The sequence below is a fragment of the Octodon degus genome, unplaced genomic scaffold (assembly GCF_000260255.1).
Source record: "Octodon degus isolate 3935 unplaced genomic scaffold, OctDeg1.0 scaffold00245, whole genome shotgun sequence".
In the NCBI taxonomy this organism is placed as follows: domain Eukaryota; kingdom Metazoa; phylum Chordata; class Mammalia; order Rodentia; family Octodontidae; genus Octodon; species Octodon degus.
In genome coordinates this window covers 897,136-905,534 of record NW_004524821.1, presented here as the reverse complement: position 1 = coordinate 905,534, position 8,399 = coordinate 897,136, and the positions used below count along the sequence as shown (strand labels likewise).

At 36.1% G+C, this 8,399-nt stretch overlaps 1 protein-coding gene across 3 annotated transcripts in view; it reads right to left on the bottom strand.

The window, feature by feature from the left end:
- Foxj3 (forkhead box J3) overlaps positions 1–8,399 on the bottom strand; it is a 152,108-nt gene that overhangs the window by 100,528 nt on the left and 43,181 nt on the right. The window lies entirely within an intron of this gene.

The following is an 8,399-nucleotide window of genomic DNA, read 5'->3' as shown; positions in this document are numbered from 1 at the left end:
TTATCAGACCCAAAAGCTACAACTCTTGTTGCACAGGTCCTGCTTTACCTTGGTCTTAACCATCCAGCAGAAAAGTATAAAAACAAAGTATAAGAAGTAAACCCATGCTGTTATGCTAAGCTGTAGGGGACTCAGGTCAAAAATTTCTGACACTGCCAGTGAAGCGGAAGACCCAATACTATTATGGGCTACGGAACTCTTTTAGAATATTTTGCTGAGTTTACACACCTATAATATTCAAATAAAGGAACTTAACAAAAAAAGGGGATACAGATGAATGTCCATTGTGTATCTGTGTATTCAAAATAGTTAGGATAGATATATAGTTGCATTCTCTCAGTGAATAGAGAGATTTGTTCTAATAGTGTTTGTAAATAGGAAATCATGTCCGCATCTTGTACAGCAATTAACCACTGGGAAGAATGTATGCAATGTGTTAATTACTGAAACTGTCCTACCAATTTGGTCTGAAACTGTCTCATTGCTATTTGTTTCTCAATAAAATTATGGACAAAAAAAAGTTTGAGGACAGTCTGGGCTACATAGTGAGCTCACAGTAAGCCTTAACTACACAGCAAGCTCCTGTCATATAAATAAGTTTGCTAACATACATTTTGTTTAGATTATTAGTTATCAGAGTAATATTTAATCTTTGTTAGATATTTAAGACAAAATAATCTTGCTCTGTTTCAAGTACTACAATGGGATTTCTTTGGCAAAGAAGTAACTGTGTTTGTCTTTAACCCTGAATGTCATGATTAATAATAAAAGACAGGTAAATTTTTTTAAAAGTGTGTGTGCGTATAATAAAACATGTGAGTTATCAGTTGCTAAATGTAAATTCAAGCACTCTTAAAGATCCAGGTGTGTAGTCCATACCTGCAATGCTAGCATTAAGGAGGCTGAGGCAGGATTGCTGTGTTTAAGGCCAGCGTGGGCTACACTGTGAGTTCAAGGCCAGGCAGAACTATATAATGTAACCCTGCCTCAAAAAAAAAAAAGGTACTCTTAACTCCTTGAGGTCTGTAAAATACACTATACTATATCTGGGTTTTCACAATTATTGATATTTTAAAAAGGAAGCCTTAAGATTTATTCCTCATAAGCTTACATGTTAAATGTATAGTACCATATTTATAAAAAGCTATTACATATAACAAAGTTGACTATACTTAAAAGTTTAAAGAGTTTTCTATGTTTAAGGCAATAACGTTTTCTAAAAATGTTGGTTTGTTTATCAAAGTGCTCTTGCTAAAAACTTAAAACTACCCCAGGAAAGATTTTATTTTTATAAAGATAACTTCTTGTGTTTTCTGCTTAGATTTCAATTTTTTATGAATTGAGTTTTAAGAATCAAATGTTGCGGCAGGGAGATAGCTTGGCAGTCTCAGCACCTGGCAAGTGCAAGGACCCAGGTTCCACCCCTGGTACTGCCAGCTGTGCCGGCTCTGGAATCCCAGGCGTACAGTGCTGGCCACCAAAACTAGGGGTGGTAGTGCATGCCTGAAATCCCAGTGCTGAGCAAGCTGACACAGGAGGATTACTAAGAGTCTGAGCTGCATAGCAAGACCCTGTACCAAATACATCAATTAAAATGAAAATAAAAAATAAAATGAAATGTTAAATGTCTCCTTAAGTGATCAATTTATAACTTGTCAAATAAACAATTATTCTCTTAGGTTACAATGTATTCAGTGCGCTCCCTCTCTCTCTGTCTCTCTCTCCACACATACTAAACACAGATATATACACATATATATATCTAAAGACTAAATAGACTATGTATCTGACTCTTGTCTAAATGTACAAAGTTTATAAAGTACATAAGTTTAACATATGCAAAGTAATTAATATTTTATGTATTATGTTTTGTATCTAGACTTTAAACAAAACAATTAAAACTTTTGATATTTCTTATTATGCTTGTATAATACCAAAATAAAATCTTCCCTGTGGGACAGTTGTGCCTTTTAAATCTTGATCTAACATCCACTGGGTTGAACTAAACATACATTTTGTTAATGTATAAAAGAAATCCAAATGAAATCCGGTATTAGAAAGGCCGTCAACAGTCATAAACACTGTTTCTTGAATTTATAGGAGGTTTAAAGCTACCTCTGACTTCTATCAGCATTATTACCTTCCTCAGACCTGTTAAAGAATTCTAAATTTTGCCTCAAGAGTAAAAACTAAGTTAGTATTTAGGTAAATAATTTACCATATTGCTCAGTAGTCTTTCAAACTAAAATTACTTACAATGACAGAAACTTATTTTTTGTAACCCTGTCTTATTACCATGATTTTTTGAGCAAAGATTTTTGAAAACCCAATGGACCTGGCATAAAAATGTCAATTCCACTGCTATTGCTATTCTAAAGTGTTGTATATGGCACACAGCAATAGATTGTTCTGTCAACTGCCAAATGTTTTCTCAAAGCTTCAAGATACATATGTAGGGATGAGGAGATAGCTCTGTAGCATAAGCACCTGCCTGGCTAGCATAAGGTCCTGAGTTCGATCCCTGGTACACACAAAAAAAAAGATACCTATTCTATATCTTTTATCATCCATGTGTTTGGTTTTTCTTCAAAATATATGCAGCCAGATTCACAAAAAGGACTCTTACCACATAGGCAGCTCCCATTATCCCAATATTAAATCTATTCCTAATCTCACCATGATACCAATGGTAGTGCCAACAGCAAAATGGGGGACATGGGCCCCAAATTCAGGTACCCCAGTAATGAAACCTATTACCCCAGCATTAAGTCTAACCATATCCCACAGTCTCAATGCCAGTTGGGTCACTGAGAAGCAAAATCAGAAGACCTAGACCCCATAAATGTCTCTTAGCTCAAGGTACTAGATTTACTTTTGCTGTTATAAAAATTCATTAACTGTTCTCTATCATCGATCTGCAGGAGTACAGTTTCTAAGAAACAACTTTAAGTATCTTAAGATGATAGCCATCACCTGTAAGACAGATAGATACAATGCTAGTTCCCAGTATTAATGCTAACTCTCATTAAGTAAAACTGGTAACTGTCTTTCAGTTTTATTTTGTATACTGAAATATTTTTAAAGTACCGGTGGTGGGGGTGGGTAGGTGCGGTTTACAATAGTCAGGATTAAGAATCCTTATTCCCATCTCAAGAGTGATGTAACTGACCTTCTCGATGCTTAACAACCTATTAGAAACCAATGCTACATAGCAAGCAAGAAAAAAGATACTCAATATTCTGGCCTTCACCTTCCACACTCAGCCAGCATTCGGGGACCAATACAATCAAAAACAACCTGGAACTCTGGGAAGTCACCCAATCTCTCAAACAGGAAACCTACAGACCCTAGAGACTAGGAATCAATCAATTTGGTTTCTGCAAGAAGAGAGTCACTAGAGAGGAGAATATCCTGAATGCTTTCCAGAGAAGTGACCTGGCTAAGACCTTGTCCCATCCTCACAGATAATACAACTGGTAGAGCCCAGAGGCGCCTCACAAGGCCCAAAAAGTAACACTTGAGGAGCCTTGACTGACTTTAACAAAAAAGGAAAAAGATTAATTTTGACTGAAAAAATCTTCTTTTGACTTGATCTTAAACATCCAGGAAAAAAGTATAACTAAAAACAGTAAATATTGTTAACAAAAATATAAAAACAGTGGGTGCTACACAGAACTAAAAAAGGGATTCTAAACACCACATCAACTGACACATGATTACTTAAGAAAAGACACCAAAACACAAAACACCATGAGAGGTCCAGATTTCTAGTCTCTCTACCTCTTCCAATGTTTTCTTCGGCCTTTCTTAGGATACGGTCTATAGGTTATTTTTTTTTTTTTTTTTTTTTTATAATTCTAATTTTTATTTATTAGAGAGAGAGAGAGAGAGAGAGAGAGAGTGGTGTGTGTGTGTGTGGCCAGCTCAGCCCACCAGGGGGCGGGGCTGGCTGGCATGTGGTGCTGGGGGATTGAACCGCGGTCCCTGATGCCTTGCCAAGCTTGTTCTAAGTAGGTGCTTTAGACCACTGAGCCATCTCTCCAGCCCTCTATAGGTTATTTTGACGTTCATTCAAGTATCTCTTGGGTAAAGATCTGGCTTCGTAGAACTGGCCTGATAGCTCAGTGTACTAAAGCACCTATTTAGAAAGAGCACAGCAGCCTGGTTCAATCCAAGGTGTGCTGTGCCAGCCCTATCCCCAGGGCACACTGAGATGGTGATTGAGACTGGGCATGGTGGCACACACCTGTAATCCCAGCACTTGGGAGGCTGAATCACTAGAAGTCTGATCTATGTAGTGAGACCCTGTAGGCCCTGTATCCCCTGTACTAAATATATTTTAAAAAAGGAAAAAAAGAAAAAAGATTTGGTTTCACGTACAGGTCTGCTAGGATAAAAATGCCAAAATAAATTTTCTAGTATCTGAACAATTATTACTTCCTATTATCTACTCCACACTTTGTAGTTTTTGTTAGCCAGAGCCAATCACAAAAAACATCTTTGAGTATACAAACTAGGGGCCAGCTCCCAGATTCTGAGCCCTATAGTAAGTATTTTAATGGCCCAATGGTCACACAAGCACCTGAATCCCTTTCACTCAATTTATTCCTTCATTACTGCAATAAAAATAGGAAGACACTTTTATTGACAAGACAGGATAAACAACTTAGGACAAACAAGAGGTTAATATAAAAGGCTCATCCCAAAAGCTGCCTATTTCTGTCTGCCTTCTGAAACTTTGGGGGGCCACTACTCACCATAATTCATCTTTAATTTTTGCTCCTGCTTGTTTAACACACCTATGAAGTCTTCATCTTCAGAATTCTACAGTGCCAAGTCAAGCTGATGCTATTGGAATTACACTGTGGCTTTTGTTAATTCAATACATATTCATACAGTTTTTACTACTGGTTAAGAACATATGCAGTGAAATCTCTAAATTTACCAAGCCTCGTTCCAAATCTTGATTCTATCATTCTCTAGCTGAGAAATTCAACGAAGTTATTTCTCAAAGCTTTGGTTTCCTTATCTTTAAAATATGGACAATTGGGGCTGGTGAGATGGCTCAGTGGTCTAAAGCACCTACTTAGAACAAGCTTGAGCAAAGCAAAGCACAGGGACCGCGGTTCAATCCCCCAGCACCACATGCCAGCCAGCCCCGCCCCCTGGTGGGCTGAGCTGGCCACGCATGCACGCACACACACACACACACACATAAATAAATAAATAAAAAATTTATTAAAAAAATAAATAAATAAAATAAATAAAATAAAATAAAATATGGACAATCATATCTGTGTGGTTTAAGGTAATGTGATACAAAGCCCTCAAGATAGCTTCTGGTACACATAAAACTGAAAATCCAACCAGCATTTGAGTGTTTATGTATGAACAGAAATGGAAAAAAAAAGTTTTTTTCTCTGAGAAAAAAAATCCCTGTTTTACAATACTGTTTTAGCAAGGTATATAGATATACAAAAGATACATAGTTAACATCTGAGCTCAAATAGTAAGGTAATGCCAGCTTGACAAAGGACAAAAGAATGTCAAAAAAAAAAAAAAAAAAAAGGATAACAAAAGCAAAAGAGCTAAGTGTTTATTTACCAAGGTAGCTAATAAGTTAGAATAGATGTAAGAAAAATAAGCATATATGAGGAAAGTAGCAAAACACAAAAGTAGATAGGTCAGTTGAAACTAGTAGCCACAATATAATTCCAATCATATTTATTGAAGCTTACTCTAAAGAAAACACTGTGTGCTAAGGTCTAGAAAAGACAGACACATAACCCTTCCCTTAAGATACTTCATTTAAAAAAAAACCTTCATTAAGCTGTCAGAGTGAATAGTATATCACAGGTGTATGATCAATCAGCAAATGTCTCTCATAAATGTAATCAAATGACAAACATATTAAAGTAGGAAGGCTTACAAGCAAATAATACCTGGAATACGGACACCTAAAACCCTATACTCTCTACATGAATACACATGCACACAAATATGTCACAAAGCACACATCTGAGTAATTTCTACATAAGAAAATGAGTGGGCCTGAGGAGACAGCTCAGTAGAATAAGCACTTCCCTGGCAAGCCTGGGTCCTGAGTTCAATCCCCGATACCGCAAAGAAAGAAAGAAAGAAAGAAAGAAAGAAAGAAAGAAAGAAAGAAAGAAAGAAAGAAAGACAGACAGACAGACAGACAGACAGACAGACAGACAGAAAGAAAATGAGCTAAAACATGCTAAGATAAAACGAAGATAAGTTGTATTACTTATTGTATAACATAAATTATCTAGTTAACTAATATGATGCTATATTAATTGGCTTCATAAAGATTCCAGAGCTTGGACAAGGAAGGTACAAGGTGATCCTGAACATCTTTTAGTACCAAAAAAAGAAGGAAGTGTCAAATAAATAAAAGAATGGAGGGGCCAGGAAGATAGGTCAGTAGAATAAGTGCTTCCCTGGCAAGCACAAGGGTCTGAGTTCAATCACCGGTTCTGCCAAAAAAAATTAATCGAAAAAAAAAAGAAAGAAAAGAAAATTGTTTGGCTGGGGAGATGGCTCAGTGGAATAAGCGCTTCCCTGGCAAGCGCAAGGGCCTGAGTTCAATCCCCAGTTCCGAAAAAAAAAAAAAAAGAAAAAGAAAAAAAATTAATAGTAACAATAAATAAATAAATAAAAGAATGGAAATGACCAGTACTAGTTCACATTGGCCAAAGTTACAACAGTTTGAAAGACAGGGACAGCACAAAGATGAAATAAATATCCCAAGTACACACTACTAAAAATAAATGAACAAAGAGAACAATTCTTACTGAAGAGTATTAATATAGAAAGGATGGGGAAAAAAAAATCACTGGAATACTAAAATAGGCAGAAGTTGAAGAAGATATAGGATATTTGCAAACACTCAAAGAAAGTATCTCCAAACTTTATTTACAAAGTGACACATTTTAACATTACAGGGAAGAAACCTGGGAAACATCACTAACCAAAGAACCATCATTAGCACTGCCAATAATACAAACTGACATTATGTAGCATCTGACTTGCAGAGGATATATTATCCTCCTCCAAATGCAGTCCCTCCAACTAAACACAAGACACTATCAGACAAATCCACACCCCAAAGGCCACTGAGAAACCTTCACATACTGGAGGAGTCTGAGACCTCCAAGTAAATGCTGTGTGGATTCTGGAACTGATCCTGGAACATAAAAGAACACTATTGGCAAAGTTAATGAAAATTCAACAAAGGCTATGATTTACTCAGTAGTTAATATTACTGTTTGAGGGAGATGGATATGATAAAAATGTTATACATATACATTAAAAAACCACAACGAAACCAAGTATTTTGTAAAATATATATTCAATGGTACCTCCACCTACCAATACTTTTGTTTGCAATTTGGTTTGCAAACATAAGCACTGGCAAAATTTTGTTTGTAAACTGCATTGGGTGACAAACATGATCCTGGCCATTTTTCCCACACAAACATGGGCCATCTTTTCCAAAATCATAAAACTAAGTTCATAAACCACAGCACCACTGTACTAATAAAATATATATGGAAAGGGAAAAAATAGTAACATCTAATCGATATTACACCAATATTAATTTCTTGGTTTTTAAAATTTTTTTATGGTTATACAAAATCTTAATATGTGCCAGCCTCACCCCTGGGGTGCACTGAGATGGCTACTGAGACGGCATGGTGGCCTGCACTTGTAATCCTAGCACTTGGGAGGCTGAAAACAGGGAGATCACTACAAGTCTGATCTGTGTAGTGAGACCCTGTAGACCCTGTACGAAATATATATATTTTTTAAAAAATCTTAACATTAAGAGGAAGCTGATGAAATTTCATTAGCTTTGCCAATAGTGTTCTTTTATGTTCCAGGATGAGTTCCAGAATCCACACAGCATTTACTTGGAGTGTCTCCTTAGACTCCTCCAGTCTGTGAAGGTTTCTCAGTGGCCTTTGGGAGTGGATTTGTCTGATAGGTTTTAGTGATTAGTAGAAGGACTCTACAAAGATGTTCAGGAGAATGTGTACTCGTTCTATAACTGCTGTAAGTCTAAAATTCACTCAAAATAAAGGTTTTTTTTAAAAGGATATGAACGTAGAAACAGTATGATCTACAATACCATATTTTTTTTTAACCTTGAATAGCTAGCAACCTATCTGCACTATAGGTATTGTAAGCTACTGCAGACAACATTCTCACTTTTTTTATGGTTTGCTGTTAGTTCAATAATATAACAGTTTACCAAATGTTACCTAATTTTAAAAATTCCCTTCCGACATCCTAAAAATAAAGAGCAATCAGAATTACATCTTCAATTATATGAGCTTCTTCAAAGCTTTACTCTGAACAGCACTCAATACTAT